The sequence below is a fragment of the Schistocerca nitens genome, chromosome 4 (assembly GCF_023898315.1).
Source record: "Schistocerca nitens isolate TAMUIC-IGC-003100 chromosome 4, iqSchNite1.1, whole genome shotgun sequence".
NCBI classification, from domain to species: Eukaryota; Metazoa; Arthropoda; class Insecta; order Orthoptera; family Acrididae; genus Schistocerca; species Schistocerca nitens.
This window is the reverse complement of record NC_064617.1, coordinates 357195564-357214725: the sequence shown is the minus strand read 5'-3', so window position 1 is coordinate 357214725 and position 19162 is coordinate 357195564. Positions and strand designations below refer to the sequence as shown.

The window sequence follows — 19162 nt, the reverse complement described above, 5'->3', positions numbered from 1 at the left end:
ATTATGACTTGAAAGCCATTAAAAAGAGAAAGAACTCAGAAATATTTGCAATGAAGTAAGGAGCAATTCGAAACATGACCAAATTTGGAAACTACTAAAAAAGTTATTTAGGAAAGAAGAGACACAGAAAGGCTGATCAGTTTTGCTAAATGTATAAGGGTATACTTTTTGAAATTTGATAGTGATAATTTGAAAAATATGTCTGCCTGATCACGTTATAGATGAAAGTTTCAGTATACACAATACAACCTCTTATCAGTGGTGTTAAACACATTATTTAATTATGAATTGTAGTTGCATATGTCACACATCATCAAATTATACAAAAGAACTTGCATTATTATATATCTAGTGAATAGTCATTCATAAATCAGTCTCATATAAACATCATTATACATAATTCCTTATTTAAACTTGTGTCACAGTTGAGTGTAATTTATAGTGGTCAATAGTTTGAAATGTAGCCATTCATTTAAAAACCAGACCTACGGAACATTGCAATATCATGAAATATATATTGAAAATAAAATTAACATGATATAACATCCATAGTCCTTAGTAGTGCAATCACATTTTTTGTATATTTTAACATGCCTGCAATTAAAATTCCACAGATATACTTGAGTAATGTCCACACTACACTTAGTCATACAACAAATATGGAGTGAAATTATTACAAGCATGATACATTCAACAGATGAAACAGTACTGAATGCATGTACTGCAAACATGTTTACAGGAAATCAACAGGTGTCACTAATTTCCTGCCCTACATCCACGCACATCATCCACAGCCAGTGGCATGCCACAGTCACAATGTATGTACTCATACATGCTACCAAAAAATAGTACATCAAAATTCTTACTTAATTCCTAAGTAAAAGTAACAAACTTTATCCATTTGTACAAAAATTATTACAACATTTTGACCCATAACTACTGTGATCATAATGCAACCATGTGACATAGGCAGCAGCATCAAAGTCACCTCATTAAGTTAGGCCTCACTGTGGGTGCTGTCACCCCAATATTTTTAGCTTAGTTTTGTAACATCAGTCTGTGTGAACCATTATGGAAATTAAACACATAAATACATGTATTAAAGTAATACAAGAACCTGCTGCACCAGCACATTGATACCAGAATACACAATCACTAAAGTTTTCCATCCTAAAATTCACATCATCCAGTATATTACACACCAAGTAAGACTATAATTCTAGATTTTAAAACATTAAACCATAATATCATGCACACTCCAATATAGCCCAACAAAAAATTGAAAACTGCATTATGTTATGCCCATCTCACCATTCTAAAGATATTTGTTTACATTGCCATCTTCTCATAGTTGATACTAAGATGGGATCATGAATATTTTGTTACTGTTAAAATAAACAGCAATCATAACACTAGATACATAAAAAGGCCGTGAGCATTACAGCAATGAGCTGCCACTCTATAAGTTACAGTGTTATGTTATTCAGATCATCAGCAGACCACTCAGTTTATATTAGAAATCATACTATTCAGTATTCGTGTGCTGTGATATTAAAATCATCACAATATAAAAACTTTAAAATTGTCCCTGTTACTGATGTACAACAAATTAGTACTGGCACACTGTGTGCCAAACAGTTGCACACGTGTAATCATCAAGTCAGCCCTCCGGCTGCCAGTTATTTCTCATGCCGATTTATTTATTTATTTATTTGTCCATATAAATCTCTTTTTCAGTACTTACATCATACACAGGATATTGGACAGAAAACCTTTTTACCTATTGATTTTTCAAACATTAAACATAAATTATTTAAATTTTTATGAGAAATTGGATCTATATAGTTAATAATTACAATTTCTTTAAATACTGTATATTTTTTACTTATTTCTACATATTACATTTTTTCCTTGCATGAGATACAGTGAGATTGAATAGTAGCAGTTTTTCAGAAGGTAGGCTGTCACAGACTTCTTAAAGCTCTGTAGTTCAGGAAGAGATTTTATATGTCTTGGTAATCTGTTGTATAGTTTCGTCCCTGCATGATATACACCTCTTCAGTGTAGTGTGGTATTACGATGATTAACATGTATGTCACTGTCTGATCTGGTACTGTAATAATGGGCACTTTTGTTTCGAGGAAAAAGGTTTTCTTTTCTCAGTATACTTTTTTTGACTTCCAGAACTACTTCCAGTATATAAATGCAGGGAAGGGGTAAGATCTGTAAAGAAAGGTTTGCATGATTTTCTACTGCTCACTTGTTTCATTATTCTTATAATTGCCTTTTGTTTCTTGAAAATTGTTATGGCCTGGCGTACATTTCCCCAGAAAATAATACCATACTTCAGAACTGAATGTACAAGAGCAAAGTATACAGCCCTAACCATTTCTGCACTAGTATTGTTGCACAGAATTCTTACTACATAGCTTATTTTTACTAGTTTTGAATTTAGGGATGTGATATGAGTGCTGATAAAAATTACAGCTCTAACAGAACAAAACACTAAACAATATTAGTAATACAGATACAACAAAATAACATCTGTGCAGCAGCCATGGCTGATGAGTTACAAGGAAGCTTCTATAGCATTATTTTGTTTTTTATAAATGTGGCTTATAACACAGAGCAACAAACTTGAATATTGTGTCTTGCCACAAGATGGAAGTATGGTTTCTTTACTAAATCAAACATGCTGATGGCGAAAATGAAATCAGAAATGTTCCATCATGTACCAATTTTTCTGGAAAAGATACGCCACATACACTGTTTTTGCAAAACTTGGAAATGACTCAGTAACAATACAGGAGGAATCTGTTATTGATTAATATACAGATCATGTAACAATAGTAATTTTTTGTATCACAAAACATGAACTAAATGAAAATCAAAAGAGGAAGCCAAATAAAGCTTGAAATGTACTTACAAGTTAGAATCATTTCCTGGTAACTTTCCATTTATTCATGGATGGTGAAACTTGTTGTAGGGATTTCCAGCCATAATCTGCCAAAAGGTCTTTTGTAGGATAAATCCAGACAAAAGGTTCCCCTGCCTAAAGAATATCTCCAGCAGTTTAAAAAATACTGAAACAATCACTCACAAGACAGATTTTAACACTTCAAATATCACACACACCAGATATTACAAAGAAAAACAAACCATTGGAAAGAGTAACATGGGACATTTCACAGACTTAACAATCCTCCATCAAAACATTCAATCAATAAAAAATAAAATACAACTACTAGAAGTTGAGCTCCAATCTTTGAAGTGCACAGTAGTCTGTGTTACTAACCACTGGTGTAGAGACACAGAAATCCAACATGTAGTATTATCATTGTATGAAATGGCAAACTCTTACTGCAGAACTGCTTCAAGGGGTGGAGGATCGCGCATTTATATCAGACAAGGAACACAGTTCAGATCAAAACATGACCTCAGTACAGTAAGTAAAGACAAACACTTTGAAATATCAGCTATTGAATTAACACGGCTTGATATCACCAAGAAATTAATCATTTTGTGTGTGTATAGACCTCCCAGTGGTAGTGTGGACACTTTTTCAATAAATTAACAGAAGTTCTAGATAAAGTCTTAAGTAAAAAGGCCTACATAATTCTGTGTGGGGACATTAATACCAACACTAATATCATAAATGAATCCAGCAGCACCTTCATAAATATCCTTCAAAGTTTAGACATGTCCCTATTGGTCAATAGTGCAATAAGGGTTACTACAATGACTGCATCAATAATTGACCATGTGGCCACAAATATGGGCAGGAAAAAATGTGATGTAGTTGTAAAAGATTTCGGACTATCAGGCCATCTCTGTCAAATAACAACAGTTAAATTAGACATCAAATCATTCCCTAAACTACAGGCCTACAAATGATATTATCAGAAATCATAATAAAAGATTTTTCAAAAGAACTAGAAAAACAAAGCTGGGATGAAGTGTAGAAGGAAACTAATGTGAATATGAAATTCTCTAAATTCTCCACATTGTTTAAATTGAACTTTGAAAAGGCGTTTCCAAAAGTATGCATGTCTGTATCAACATCTCACAAAAATAGATGGATAACAGCAGGTATTAAGAAGTCCTCCCAAACACTTAAACACCTCATTTCCATGAGAAAGATTCACAATGATCCAGAATCCTTAAATTTCTATCATTGAGACAAAAAGATCTATAGGAAGGTGCTGATTGCTGCAAAAAAGTAATTTAATGACAAAATAATATATAATGCAGAGAATAAAAGCAAAGTAGCCTTGGATGTTATAAAAAAGGAACTGGGGAGAGACAAACAAACACAGAATAACATACTGCTAAGGGAGAGGGATAAGGTAATATGTGATCCACAACACTTAGCAAACGATGTAAACAAGCATTTTTCAAGTATTGCAGAGAAGTTACAGCAAAACTTCCCACAAACAAATATAGCACCTGTAAATAATGTTTCACTAAATACAATGATGTTACTTCCAAACACAGAGAATGAAGTCAATAAAACTGTTCAAAAACTAAAAACTAAAAAGTCAGTATGCTTAGATGAAGTACCAATGCGTGTACTGAAACAATGCATAGAGATTATACAAGGCCCCTTGACAAATATAATAAATGAATCTTTCACATCAGGAACATTTCCAGAACAATAATAATAATAATAATAATAATAATAATAATAATAATAATTTTATTGTCTTTAAGCCATTCCAGCAATAGACAAAGTCATACATATAATACAATACAGTACAGTACACACTACAGAAGGACAGAATTGTTAAGAACTTTACAGTTTAATATCACAGGTCATGAAATCCTTTACATTGTAAAATGGGTTTACAGCTAACCAGTCATAAAGTGTTTGTTTGTATTGTTGCTCTGGTAAATTTTGTATACCTTGTGGAAGTTTGTTAAATAATTTGTGGCCCATAAGTTCATAACAGTTAACTGATTTTGACAGTCTGTGGTAGGGTGTATAGATAGAGCTGTTTGTCCTAGTGCTGTAACAATGTATATTTGCCCTGCGTTTTACTTTATGTAAGTTCTTTTTTGTGTAGATTAAAACATAATAAATATATAGGTTTATTACTGTCATGATTTTTTGTTGAGTAAACACAGGTTTACAATGAGCCTTGTATGGTGAGCCTGTAATTATCCTAATAGCTTTCTTTTGCAGCAATAGTATATCATGCACACAAGTGGAGTTTCCCCATAAAATAATGCCATAGGATATGATGCTTTGGAAAAATGAGTAGTAAGATACTCTAACATAATTTTTAGGTACACAGTGCATTAATCGCCTTAACAAATAGATTACCCTAGACAATTTACCGCTAATAAACTTAATATGTGGATTCCAAGAAAGTTTATCATCCAAATATACCCCCAAAAATTTAACATAACTAGGACCATCTGATGGAAACTTGTCTTTTAAACTAAATACCATCTGCTGGGTTTTGCTTTCATTAAGCAAGAACCCATTTGCTTTAAACCAGAGTGAAGCTTGCTCAATTGTCTCTGTAACACATGTTTTAAGGCTATTAAGATCATTACTGCTGTTCAGAAATGTTGTATCATCAGCATAGAGTACTGTTCTGGATTTGATAAATGATGGCAGGTCATTTATCATTATTAGGAAAAGGAAAGGGCCCAGCACGGATCCCTGCGGAACACCTACCTCAACTTGTTCTATACTGGACATTTCTTTCCCAACACAGATGGCTTGCTTACGGTTTTGTAAATATGATCTTAATAGCTTAAGGCTGTTACCTTTAACACCGTAAAAGTCCATTTTTTCGAATAGTAGTGTATGTTCTACACAGTCAAAGGCTTTGCTTAGGTCACAAAAAGTCACTTGGGCAAAGCATTTATCTTCAAATACTTGATGGATGTATTTAACAACATTGTCTATGGCAAGAATTGTACCTTTGCTTAAGAAAGGTGATGCAGAAGACACAGAAAATTACCAGCCCATTTCCCTGCTGTCACCATTCTCAAAAATAATAGAACCAATTACAAAAGACAGATTAATGAATTACCTGAATAAATATAATCTTTTAAGTGAATCACAGTTTGGTTTCTGAAGTGGCAAAAATATGGAGTCAGCCATAGTACAATTCACAAAATTTGTACTTGATGCTCTTGCTAAAGATGAGTGTGTCACAGGCATATTTTTTGATTTTTCGAAGGCCTTTGATACAGTCAACCACAAGATTCTATTAAATAAATTACAAGCATTAGGAATCAGAGGGGTAGCTAATGACTGGTTTCGTCATACCGAGCAGATAGGGTACAAAGAGTAGAGATAACACATACTTCAAATAGATCTAAACTTTTAGTGAAACATTTAGAATCAAAATACACTAATATAGGGGTTCCCCAAGGTAGCACATTGGGACCAATACAGTTCCTGATATACATCAATGACTTTCCCAGTTGTGTTACTCATGGTGAAAAAATTCTCTTCACAGATGACAGCAATATTATAGTCACTGACAAAAGAAGAGAACTCCTCACAGAGAAATGAAACTCTCAAGGAAGTTTACGATTGATCAATAAGCAATAAAGTGTCATTGAACATAACGAAAACTAATGCTATGAATTTCAGTTTGAAGAGGAAAAATGACAATGTTAAATTAAATGTAGACGTCACCTCTATAGACTGTGTAACAAATGCAAAATTTCTCGGAATGAATATTGATTCTCAGTTGAAGTGGTGTGAACACACAAAGGTACTTGCAAACATAATGTCATCAGCATGTTATGACCTTAGAATCCTGTCATCAGTGTGTAACATGCAGTGTCATTTAGTTAAATATTATTCACATGTACACTCAATTCTTAGCTATGGCATTCTTTTTTGGGGAACAAATGCACTCCGGAAAAGAGCTATAAGAATAATAACCACAAATACTAGTCGAGCTCATTGTAAAGAGCTGTTCAAAATACTGGGGATTTTAACTGCTCCATGTGAATACAGTTAATAGTAAACATCAAAAGTAACATTGGTAATTACTGCACAAACAGCTCTGTCGATGACCATGCAACAAGAACTAGACTCAACTTACATTTACCAAGAAAAAATAAATATAAAACTCAAAATAGCATTTTCTACCAAGGAATAAAACTGTATAATAAATTACCAAAAGAGATTAAAGAAATTGCAAAAATACACTTGTTTTAAAAGGCAGCTAAAAAGTACCTGTTATGCAATACACTTTATACATTGAAGGATTACTTACATAAAACAGAGTAGGGGTTTGATAAAAAAAAGGGTTATACTAATAAATAATAATAATAACGATTATAAAACATCCAACATTCCACATAATACCTTCAATCTATTTTTTTCCTTCTTTTTTTCCTTTCTAGAAATACTTACCACCAAGCTATGCACAGCACAGTACTAACACCTCTCTCTCTTTCTGAGCTCAACATCTCACTCATTATGGAGGGATGCTGACTCAGTTTATCAGGATAGCAAATGGGAACTTACTGTACAGAAAATGGCCCAGAGATCACCAATGTATGTGTGGTTGTCTGTGTAGTGAGTGTTGTGTTATGAAACAATGTGTGTATAGTGTGTGCAGTGACTGATAGTGAGATATGAGTGAACAGTGTGGCATTGCATCATATAAAAACAAAGATGATGTGACTTACCAAATGAAAGTGCTGGCAGGTCGACAGACACACAAACGAACACAAACATACACACAAAATTCAAGCTTTCGCAACAAACTGTTGCCTCATCAGGAAAGAGGGAAGGAGAGGGAAAGACGAAAGGATGTGGGTTTTAAGGGAGAGGGTAAGGAGCCATTCCAATCCCGGGAGCGGAAAGACTTACCTTAGGGGGAAAAAAGGATGGGTATACACTCGCACACACACACATCCTTTTTTCCCCCTAAGGTAAGTCTTTCCGCTCCCGGGATTGGAATGACTCCTTACCCTCTCCCGTAAAACCCACATCCTTTCGTCTTTCCCTCTCCTTCCCTCTTTCCTGATGAGGCAACAGTTTGTTGCGAAAGCTTGAATTTTGTGTGTATGTTTGTGTTTGTTTGTGTGTCTGTCGACCTGCCAGCACTTTCATTTGGTAAGTCACATCATCTTTGTTTTTAGATATATATTTCCTACGTATATATATATATATATATATATATATATATATATATATATATATATATATATTTTATAGTATTGTATACCAGGAGTAAATCTAATGATTGTTTCTAACTAGAAGTTTGTAAATGTGTGTGTATTGGAATTAGCTTAGGTTCATGACAGCCCAGCATGTGTTCTGCCAGTTCCCTATAATTCTAAGACATTACATTCCCCAAGAAATTGCACCATGTATCTTTAGAAGCAAGCCAAGCTGACTGCTCAGCATCTATCAGCAACTGTTCAAAGGTAATATCTTTCATTGAATGACATATCTGAGACCCAATGATAATTCATTCTTTAATTTTTGTAGTATTAATGACAGAAAATTTAGATAGTAGAAATTGAAAATCCTGGCCATCTTCGTACATTGCTTTCACAAAATTCTTCAGGAACCCCAATTTCAAATGGACTGGTGGTAACAGCACACTGTCTTTGTCAACAACTATTTCATGTGGCACATTTATTTCACCAAGATTGAAAATTTTTCCTAAAGGCAACTCTTTGGATACATAATGGTCCTTCCTTGTCCTACTGTTCCAATGACACAAGAAATAGCATTTTGTATAATCAGTCTGCATTCCCAGAAGAAGTCTCAGAACTTTGAGATCACCACGGATTTTCCATTTGTGATTTGAATAGCCAGTATACTTAAGGAGTCGCCTCATGTCCTCATAGGTTTCCGTTAACTGGAGGAAAGGGCCACTGGTATCGAAGGTGTCTCATTTCTGTTATGTAAGAGAATAGCTTTGAGACTACTCTCTGAATAATCTATAACTTGGCACCATTCTTCCAGATTGTGAATCACCCCAAATTTTGTAACCAGCCTATTTATGTCGTTGAAAAAAAAAGAGTGGAAAAACCAAGCTGTAATTTATGGAATGTAATACTATTGTCTGGTTGTAACAGGCTCTTTTCTTGAAGATGAGACTGAAGTAATTCTGTTTGGATCATTGAAAGACTTAGATCTATCACAAGAGCATTCAATTCTGCCTGTGACAATTGCTGTGGTTGTAGACATACTGTAGATGGCGTGTACTCAAGATCTTCATGATCTGTTGGTTTGTCATGACCATCTTCTATTTCATCTTTGAGTGTCCATACTATTAGTAGTTTTGTAATTGGGATAGAATCAAAATGCGGGATTGGATGAATTGCAGATTCCAAATTTGGATAAGAAACTGTGTGTTTTGATTTACTTGAGATTCCTTTTACTTTCGCTAAACAAAAGTAGCAATCTGTAATGTGGTCTTTAGTTCTCTCAAAAACATGGTTTGTCAAATGGCATAGATGGGTGGACTCCCTGCAACCAGTCTCTTGAATAGTGGCAGCAACACGAGCAACAGTTCTTTCATCTACCTTTAATTCAAAATACAACTTGCATGTCTTTTTGGTGATTGTTAAAAGGATGTCTTTGAGACCTAGGCATAAACTTGCCATATACATAATAGAAAAATTTGGTGAATTAACTTGCTTCCTAGACATCAGTGAGTATAAGAAATACATGAACATGCACAAACAATATTCTTCACATTAGCGGATGTACACATGTAAGAATTGATAGTGTGTGATCTCATAGTGAGATAGTTGATGGTTAATAGTTGACTGACTGATGCAACTGCAACCTGCCCCAAGTGGCTGTCTCCCTCTCCCCTCTCTAATCCCACTACTAGGCAATAATATTCCTAAAATAATTGAATGTGATAAGTGCTGTGAGAACATAAATAACACAGCTGTGCAGATAAAATTGCAATTCCAGAAGAAAGTTTAGATGATACCAAACAAAAGTTTTCATCATTGTCATCAGGGAACTGAACTACATAACAACCACATAGTTTTGTTCTGCAGCAAATTTCAATGTCACACTGTGTAACAGGGGGCTAATTCAGTGGAATTTGCTAATATTGCACTGCAAATGCAAAACTGCTTAATTTATTTGATAGGAAGTCAATATGTGTATTCCAGCTTAAATTCTTTTCCACATGTAGTCCCAGGAATTTGACCATGCCAGTTTCTTTCATAGGTTGATTGTTATGTTGAATTTTAAGTTCCACACATTTTGAATGTTTGGTTTTGAAATGTATCATATGGGTTTTTGCAATGTTCAGTTTCAACCCATTTAACTGGAACCAGTTTTCTAAGGTGTCCAGTATGCTTACAATGGAACTCGGAATTTTTTCTGCATCATCATGTTCAATTAAAACAGAAGTATCCATGGTACATTTCCCTTATCCTTCAAATAATCTGTTTTGCTACTCCTCTGTTCTCCAGGGCTTTCCTCACTTTGCTTCTACATACACTATCATAAACTTTTTCAATGTCCAGGAAGGTCATTAGTAGATCTATTCCATATTCATAGTGCTGTTCCTGCAGTTGTCTTACAGCAAAAATTAGATCTGCCATGGACCTTCCTGTTCTGAAGCCATGCTGCTCTTCTCTCCTTCTTCCTTCTAATTTTGCTTGAATTTTTGCTTCCAAAATTTTCTCAAAAATCTTTGCACAATGACTCATCAATGCTATCCCCCCATAGTTCTTGCACTCTTTTCTATTTCCCTTCTTAGAGATTGGGACAATTGTTCCCTTCTTCCAGTCTTCTGGGATCATCTTCTGTCTCCACACAATTTTCATTACTCGATATAGCCATTGTATCCCCACCTCTTCTGCTGCTCTCATCATCTCTACACTTAGCTCATCCAGACCTGGTGACATCCCTCCCTTCATCTTCCCCAATGCCTCTTCCATTTCTCCCCATGTAAGGTTTTTTTCTATTTGCTGTTCCTTCTCATTTTTCTCCTCAGCTTGTTCCTCCTCATCCAGGTCTCCATTCAGGTTCAGGAGTTCTTCAAAATACTTCTTCCACATATTCTTGAGTTCCTCCTTATTCTCTACATCTTGTCCACTTTTTTCACCATTCGAGCATAAGCTGTCGTACTGTTATTCCTCTTACTTTTAATCATCCCATATAACACCTTTTTTGAACCTTCACTATCCTCCTCCAACAATCTGGTCCACTCTTCAATCCACTTTCTTCTTTCTTCCACCACCACTCTTTTTGCTTCTTCTTTCTTGCCTGATATTCTTCTCTTGTCTCAACTGTTCTCTTCTGGAACCATACCCTAAAGGCTCTAATCTTCTTCTGTACTATATCCTTTGTTTTATCATTCCATCAGTGTGTTTCTTTCCATCTCTTTTTGTCCCTTATCCTCCCACATATTGCTTCCACCACACTTAATAATGTTCCTTTGAATCTGTCCCACTCCTCTTCTATTGTTTTTGGTTCATCCTTTGGGATGTTTTCCTTTACTACTTGTAGGTATTGTAGCCTGCTTTCTTCCTTCTTCAACTTCCATACCCTTATACATCTTTCCTGGTTCTCTGTCCCTTTATTATCTTTAGTCCCTCTCAGGTTCATTACCAGCAAATGGTGATTGCTATCCAAGGCCTCTGATGGTATTACCTTAATGTCAATGATGTTCCTATTCATCTCACTATCGTACAGGAAGTACTCAACTATTGACTTTCTCTTTAAGTCTTGACTTTACCAGGCAATCTTGTGGCTCTCCCTTTTCCGGAACCAAAAGTTCCCTACCAGCAAACCATTCCTTTGACAGAACTCCAATAGTCTTTCACCTTCCTCATTTTGGCAGCTCCAACCCTCTGGTCAAAACACACTTACACAGCCTTGTCTTTCTGTCACTATTTTGTAAAAAACTAAACTTTGATCACTTGAATGAGGTTCAGTGTGGATCTAAATTAGCATAAGACATGCTTGGGAACACCTCTAAATTGGCCACTGACATGATTATAATTCTATGGCTGCAGGTATTCATCATACATACATAGCATTTATTATTGAAGTTGTTGTTGTTGTGGACATCAGTCCAGAGACTGGTTTGTTGTATCTCTCCATGCTACTCTATCCTGTGCAAGCCTCTTCATCTCTGAATAACTACTGCAACCTACATCCCTCTGGATCTGCTTAACATATTCATCTCTTGGTCTCCCTCTACCATTTTTACACTCTATGCTTCTGTCCAGTGCTAAATTTTTACATATTTAAGTTGATTTTGGGCATTTCTAAAAATTCTTCTAATGAATAGAATGGATTAGTTAACTAGAAGTTATGTACATTTTCTTTAACTAATTTGTCAGGCTTGTTGACGTATTTTTAGACAATTTGTTATATATTTTTATTGCCATATACTTATGACTATTGTTAGTTTTAGCTTATCTATTTTGTGGCAACATCAGAGAAGTACAGGTTCTTGTATAGTAGTCATGCCTTTGATTTGTTACAGTTAAATTAGGTAGTTCAGCAAGTATGTAGTTAACGCTGTCAAGAATATATAAATTAAAAACTGTTAAAATTCTATATTTAATGAACAATGGTTTACAATGTGTTCTATTATCTACCTTAGCTATTACTCTGATTGCTTTCTTCTGGATAACCATAATTTCATTTATTTTTCTGCTGTTTCCCCAGAGTATTAACCCATACCTTAAAACAGATTGAAAAAAGGCAAAGTACACTGTCCTTACGTAGTCAAATGTTACACAACACATCAGTCTCTTCAACAAATATATAACTCTTGACAACCTAACCACTAAGTGATCAACATGAGAATTCCATGTTAGACTGTTGTCAAGTATGATACCTAAAAACTTTGCCTTCTGTTTTTCTATTTTTGTAGTCTTTGATAGACTGAACCACATATTCCGAGTCTTTTCCTCCTTTAATAGTAGACCATTTGCATTAAAGCATGATGTTCCATTTTCTTTTGCCATTTTCATATCACTTACAAGGTTATCAAATGCATGGTTTACAGATCGAAAAATTATATCATCTGCATACATATATGTCTTTACATCTATATTTTCTGGTAAGTCATTTATGTGTACAAGGAAAAGAAGTGGTCCCAATTTAGATCCCTGTGGCACTCCGTGTTGAGCCTTGAGAGTGTTTGACCGATGACCTTCTGAACACACCACCTGTTTCCTTTTATTGATGTATGATTTGATGAGTTTTAAACTTTTATCACATATTCCATAGTACTCAAGTTTAGAGAGCAAAAGTGAGTGGTCAACACAGTCAAAAGCTTTGCTCAGATCACATAAGGTTACCTGTGTGTGTGAGCATGGTCCTTGAATGCTGCTAAAATGTCTCTGACTAAGAGCTCTATGGCATGTATAGCTGACCTTCCTTTTCTGTAACCAAACTGTGCTGCACTTAACATACCATTTAGTTCTAGGTACTCATACATCTGCTGATATATTACGCCTTCAAAGACTTTTCCTAGTAGTGGAATTAGTGAAATTGGTCTGTAGTTTGCAGGATCTGATTTGATACCCTTCTTAAAGATTGGAGTTACCTTGGATAGTTTGAGAGGATCAGGAAAAACCCCTTGTATGAGACACAGGTTTATAGAATATGTTAATGGTGCTGCAATGTAATGTATGATTTCTTTCAATAGATTGTTTGACATATTAAAAATATCTGTACTGTATGAATTTTTCATTTCTTTGACTGTTTTAAGAATTTCATGGTGGCGTACCTCTTTAAAGTGTTGCAATGATGATCTGGCCCTATCATGATTTAGGTTTGTACTCTTAAGATAATCTATAGTTGTTACATTGGGTTTAGTGATCAACTTTTTGATATCATCAGCACAGCTTACAAAATATTTACTGAATGTATCTGCTGGTATTGGGACTGTCTGGTCAAAGTTTCTGACTTCACCTTTAACAGTATTAATTACTGACCAGGCTGTTTTGCATTGGTTTTTACTATTTTTTATGAGATTTGTGTTGTATCTTTGTTTCGCCAATTGTAACTCTTTCTTTTACTGTTTCTCAGTGGTTTCTTCGAGATCCTTATTTTCATTAGAATTGTTTACTTTGGCAAGGTGCTTCAACAGCAGTAGCTTATTTTTTTAGATTCTCCAGTTCTTTGGTGTACCAAAATTTACCCTTTCTTGTTTTATGATATTTCTTTTGAACAAGATGGGCTTCTAAAGAACCTGTTAAGTAATTGTGGAATGTTTCATAAACTGTTTGGGCACTGTAATCACAGTTTTGAAATAATTTGTCCCAATTTGTTATGCTCAGCTGGTGTGTTAGTTTTATGAGATTGTGTTTTGTTAATATTAAGGTATTATATTTTTTTCTTAACTCTACTGTTAACATGGAGTGGTCTGAGAAAACAAATTCCTTTACCGTGGTGGAGTACATATCATGAGCACAGTTGACAAAAGCAGTATCCAAGCACACTTTTAGTCTTGTTGGTTCTGAATTTACATGATGGAAGTTGTGCTGCCTTAGCATATTCAGTAACTTATTTACAATGGGTTTGTTACATGATACATCAAAGCTTGAATTAAAGTCTCCCCCAGTTATAGTTATATACTGTTTCCAATTCGTTATGTAGCAGAGTACACTGTCTAAATTATCTAAAAAAGTTTTATAATCTGAGTCAGGGGAAGGGTACATACATACTATGATAAGTTTCGTTATATCACATACGATACCGGTAATTTCAAAGTGTTTCTCTACACATGCCCAACTAAGATCTAGTGCTCTACACTCTATTCATTTTAAACATAGATAACAGTACCACCATTACGGTACTGAGATCTGCAAAATCAGTTTCCATGTTTATAACCTTCTGGTACATAGTATTGTATTTGTTCTGGTTTAAGCCAATGTTCTGATAGGCATAAGAAAGAATACTTATTCCGTGGCAATGACTCCTCCAGAATTTCAACTTCACTTTCAAGACCCTGAATGTTTAAAAATAGGATGTTGTTGTGACTTATCTGTGAGTTAGCAGGCTGGTTTTTCACATTTTTATTTTCTTCTTGGCTTGAAACCATAAAAAAATTATCACTGAATGACACAGATGTATTTTTCCTTTGGCTCCTCCTTAAGCATTGTTGTGTTGCTGCTCCAGTTGTTGTTGGTTCTGCTACTGCTGCTGCTGCTGTTCTTGTTGCTGTTGCTGCTGCTTCTGATGATAATGATGGTGCTGCTGCTGTTTCACTTATTTCTGGCGTTTGTTGTTCCACAACTGCTGTGCCTTTCTGTGAATTATTAACATTTGGAGTGTTCACTTGCATTAATAAAATTTCACATTTGTCTTGGAGAGGTGTAGCAGATTTCACATTTGAGTCTGGAACCTGGGCCAGATGTACAGAAGGGTTAAAAAATGTATCACAGACTTTTGCATTATGTGGAGTGGAACAGCAGCTGATGATATTATTGTAGATAATACAGGGAATGCACAGGAACCTGTTGATGTCTATAGTTGTACTGCAGATGTTACAGAAAAACAGTAGACACATATATTTCCCCAGGGGCAGGGTGAATTTTGGAAAAGAAAGAGGAAACTCATTCATAAACTTATTGATCAGGCCAACAAGGTGGACTCTTTTGAGGGGCATATCCTGGGGCTCAGAATGTTACAGTAGTGTGAGCACTACATCACAGACTTGCATCACACTGTAAGTTGTTTACAATGCTGACATGTATGAAGGATGTAATATCAGTGAAGGGTTTGAGGCAAAGATGAGAGTAAACTTTTTCCCTGAACATTATGCCAAAATTGACCTTCAGTGATACACAGTGGAACCTGAAGGAACAAAACTGTAGCTAGGGAAAGCTGTTGCCAGTGGAATACTGTTGCAAGGTTCATCTGTCTTAAGGAAAAATCAGTCAACTGCAAACAAAATCATTAGGGCTTAATTTGTATGACATAGTCTCACTAGACGCAAAGAATTTTCTTTGAGGGAGCAGGATGCCAGAGAGCCAAGGCTTTTGAGAGTAATTCAGTCAGTGTTTAGCTCTACAGTGAAGTGATAAGTGATCTACCTGTCAACATATTGTAAGTAGTAATAATGTTTGTGGCTCACGTGGAAGGATAGGTTTGGAAACATGTTTTCTGGGAAAGCATAAGGATAACTGTTGGCTCAGGGACAATGTTCCAAATGATGTTCCAGTGTTGAAAAACTGCCAGATAGACAAGAGAGATGCCAAGCATAAGAGATTAATGGTGTCAGACCATTTATTATTAAAAGTGATTTATTAAGGACAATTTATTAAGAAAGAAATAGATTTCAGTACCATTCATAATTTGTAAGCAAAAAGTAAGAGATAACTGTTCTGTGTGGAGCATTATGACATGAGTAGTGATCAGAAATATGTTTCCTAGTATTTAAGATGTGGTAAAACACTACTGAGGAGGGTATGGTGCCTGTGGTTAAGATTAAGCAACAAAGATGAAGTGTATTTAAATGTGAAGTCAGAGAGCTAAATCTGTAGAGCTGTAGAGTAAACACACAGCCTCTGAACATTGTGGTGTATGCTGCATAGAAACTAAGTAGGAAAACTTGTAAATGTTGCACATTGTTGTGCACATATACTGAGTTGTGTCATAGATCAGTCTAGGGTAGAGACCTGGTACCTGGTACCTGGATCTTCCAGAAGAGGGAGGTAAAGTAACACTACCATTATTTTGTGCAATACTATAGAAACTAGCAGTTTAGCCATAGCAGTCAAAGGCGACTGAAGTACTGGCATGCCAGATGCAGCATCAGACTGTTTATGCATCACAAGGCAGACTAGGCCAAGCACTGGAATATTGAATGCAGTGGCAAGATGGACCTCCTGTAGGATGAGCCAAGCCATTTTCACACCATCATACCACAGACTTGCTTACTTGAATTTGACTGAAAACAGTGCACTGGCACAATACGTGGGCTCCAAGCCAGTATAATCAACCATTAATTTTAGCAGAAGAAAGAGCAGTCTGACAGCACCTAAATGGACAAATGGTTGAACAAGGTAAAAATGAAATGATTGTATGGCATTGTTGGCTGGGAGGTCCCATGTGGGGGTGTTCAGCCGCCATATTGCAATTTCTCTTTAGTTGACACCACTTCAACGATTTGTGGGTCAATGATGATGAAGGACACACAACACCCAGTCCCCTGGTGGGAATCGAACCCAGGCCCCTTTCATAGTAGGTGGAAATGCTACTGCTGTGCTATGGAGGCAGACGGGACCAAGTAATTTGGGATAGCATGCAGCCACCACGAATTTGGGCCTCCACCCTCACAGCATCTGCTAGTATCAAGTTCTCCTCCTGAGACACGGTACTTCTCCTCCAATGGGCTGCCCCCTGGCCCATCCCCACTGCTGCCAGGCTCCTTCCCTGGAGTGTGAAAACAAGACCAGGGTAGTACAGCCATTCACCCTTCCATGCTAGTATGGGTGCCTAGGCATCACTCTCCATCACTTGCAGTGATGAGCTCCACCACTGGAAACTAGCTTCCCTGGCAAGCAACCTGGCAGTCTTCAGTGCCAATGGTTCCATCTGCAAGCAGCTGTGTTGTGCTAATAGAGCTGCATGCTGTTGCATGTGCTCTTGGAGTCAGCATTCCTGGGTACCAACTTCACAGCCCAGTTGCCATCAGTTTGCTGCTGCTGCACAATGTGTGCTGTGATGGGACATGTCTGCCACCTCCTCCTAAACACATGAGTGTTAATAAAATGTTTTGACCTTTTATGCTGATTATCTAAGCTGTCAATGGACTATTCCCTAGGCATGACTCACTGCCATGACCCAACCCCACCCACAAGTGCTCCTACACCTTGGGTTTGCTTCAGTCTTGATGATCATTGGCCACACATTTATGCAGCTTTCTGTGTGGATGAAAATATTTATGAGTATTAAAGCCATTGATATTCAATGTTAAAGAAACTATCAATGTGCATGGCATTTTCAGAGTAGTTTGAGCATATGTTCGGTAGTTAAAAATTTAATACAAATTATGGAGATACTGCTATTCCAGCCTTGGGAGTACTTTCGTTAGAGATGTTCAGTTATTATTGGCTGCTGTCAAAGTCTGGGTTGTTGTGAAGATAGCAAAACCTCATAACTCAAAAACTCTCAGTTTTGAATAGCATGTTTCTACACATTAAGAAATGCATGCTGCATAAGATGAAAAATCCTGTATGTCAATGTAAATTTGCTTGGCTCTTTTATAGCATTCAGATCTTAAGGTGTGAAGCCTTATGTCTCAGAAGAATGCTTCTGCTCGGAATCTTATTGCACTCCTTTGATTGTTGTGCCAAAGTAATGAGTTTTTTGGCAATATTTATAATTTTCTTTGTGTAATTTAACATTGTTACAGTGCAATGATTAATATGCAATAAGACATTTACTGTTCTGGTGATTAGATAATGCATACAGAACATTAAATAGACTGTACAAAATTGGGAAGTACACAAATAATGAAGTATGCTAAGTTCAACAAGAAAATAATCAAGTGTAGGCCTATTATAAATCAACATTCACCAACCAAAATGAGGGCAGCTTAGATTTGAACTATGTGATTCTCTCATCATATTATTTTACATTAATGTACCAAAGCTAAACTTTTATATTGTAGATAGTTCTCTGTGTATACTGTACTATAATAATTACACAATGTTGCCCAGAGGTATGTACTATATAAATTTTACAGTCAATCAGTCCATTTTCTGGAGGTTTCTCTTTATATTGCAGAAAACCCAAATGCTAGTAAATAATTATGAATCATAGGAAAGTAGAATATTGAAGATTGATCTAAATTATCTACATTTCTGTCTTGGAAATTCCAGGTGTTCCAATAGCATCATTCTCACCATGAACTGAACTTTTAAGTTAAATTTACCTAATTCAGAATGCAGTGGTGAATTTTCTGACTTATTTTCCTACTCAGAAGTTCCAAGTGTGCTGTAGCATTATTATCGTCAGCAAACAAATCTCAATATCTAATAAATGTAAGTAAGTCAGAAGGCAATGATTTCATAGATCTGGGTATAAGATATAAGTCTACTACAGCAGAGGAATCTGAAGGCTCAGAAGTAGATGATGCAAATCTAGCAATATAACGGAGAAAGAAAATTTGTCCCTCTGTGTCCAAAAGTATAAAACATAAGAAACCAGAAAAAATGACAATTTAAA

The 19162-nt window shown here is 35.8% G+C and overlaps 1 long non-coding RNA gene across 1 annotated transcript; it reads right to left on the bottom strand.

The window, feature by feature from the left end:
• Positions 1–1914: 1914 nt before the first annotated feature.
• On the bottom strand, positions 1915–13602 carry LOC126253148 (uncharacterized). The gene is made up of 3 exons (XR_007545911.1): positions 13530–13602; positions 2927–3052; positions 1915–2223 (listed from the first exon to the last, which is right to left on the bottom strand). It is a non-coding gene; the product is annotated as an uncharacterized LOC126253148 (long non-coding RNA).
• Positions 13603–19162: the final 5560 nt, after the last annotated feature.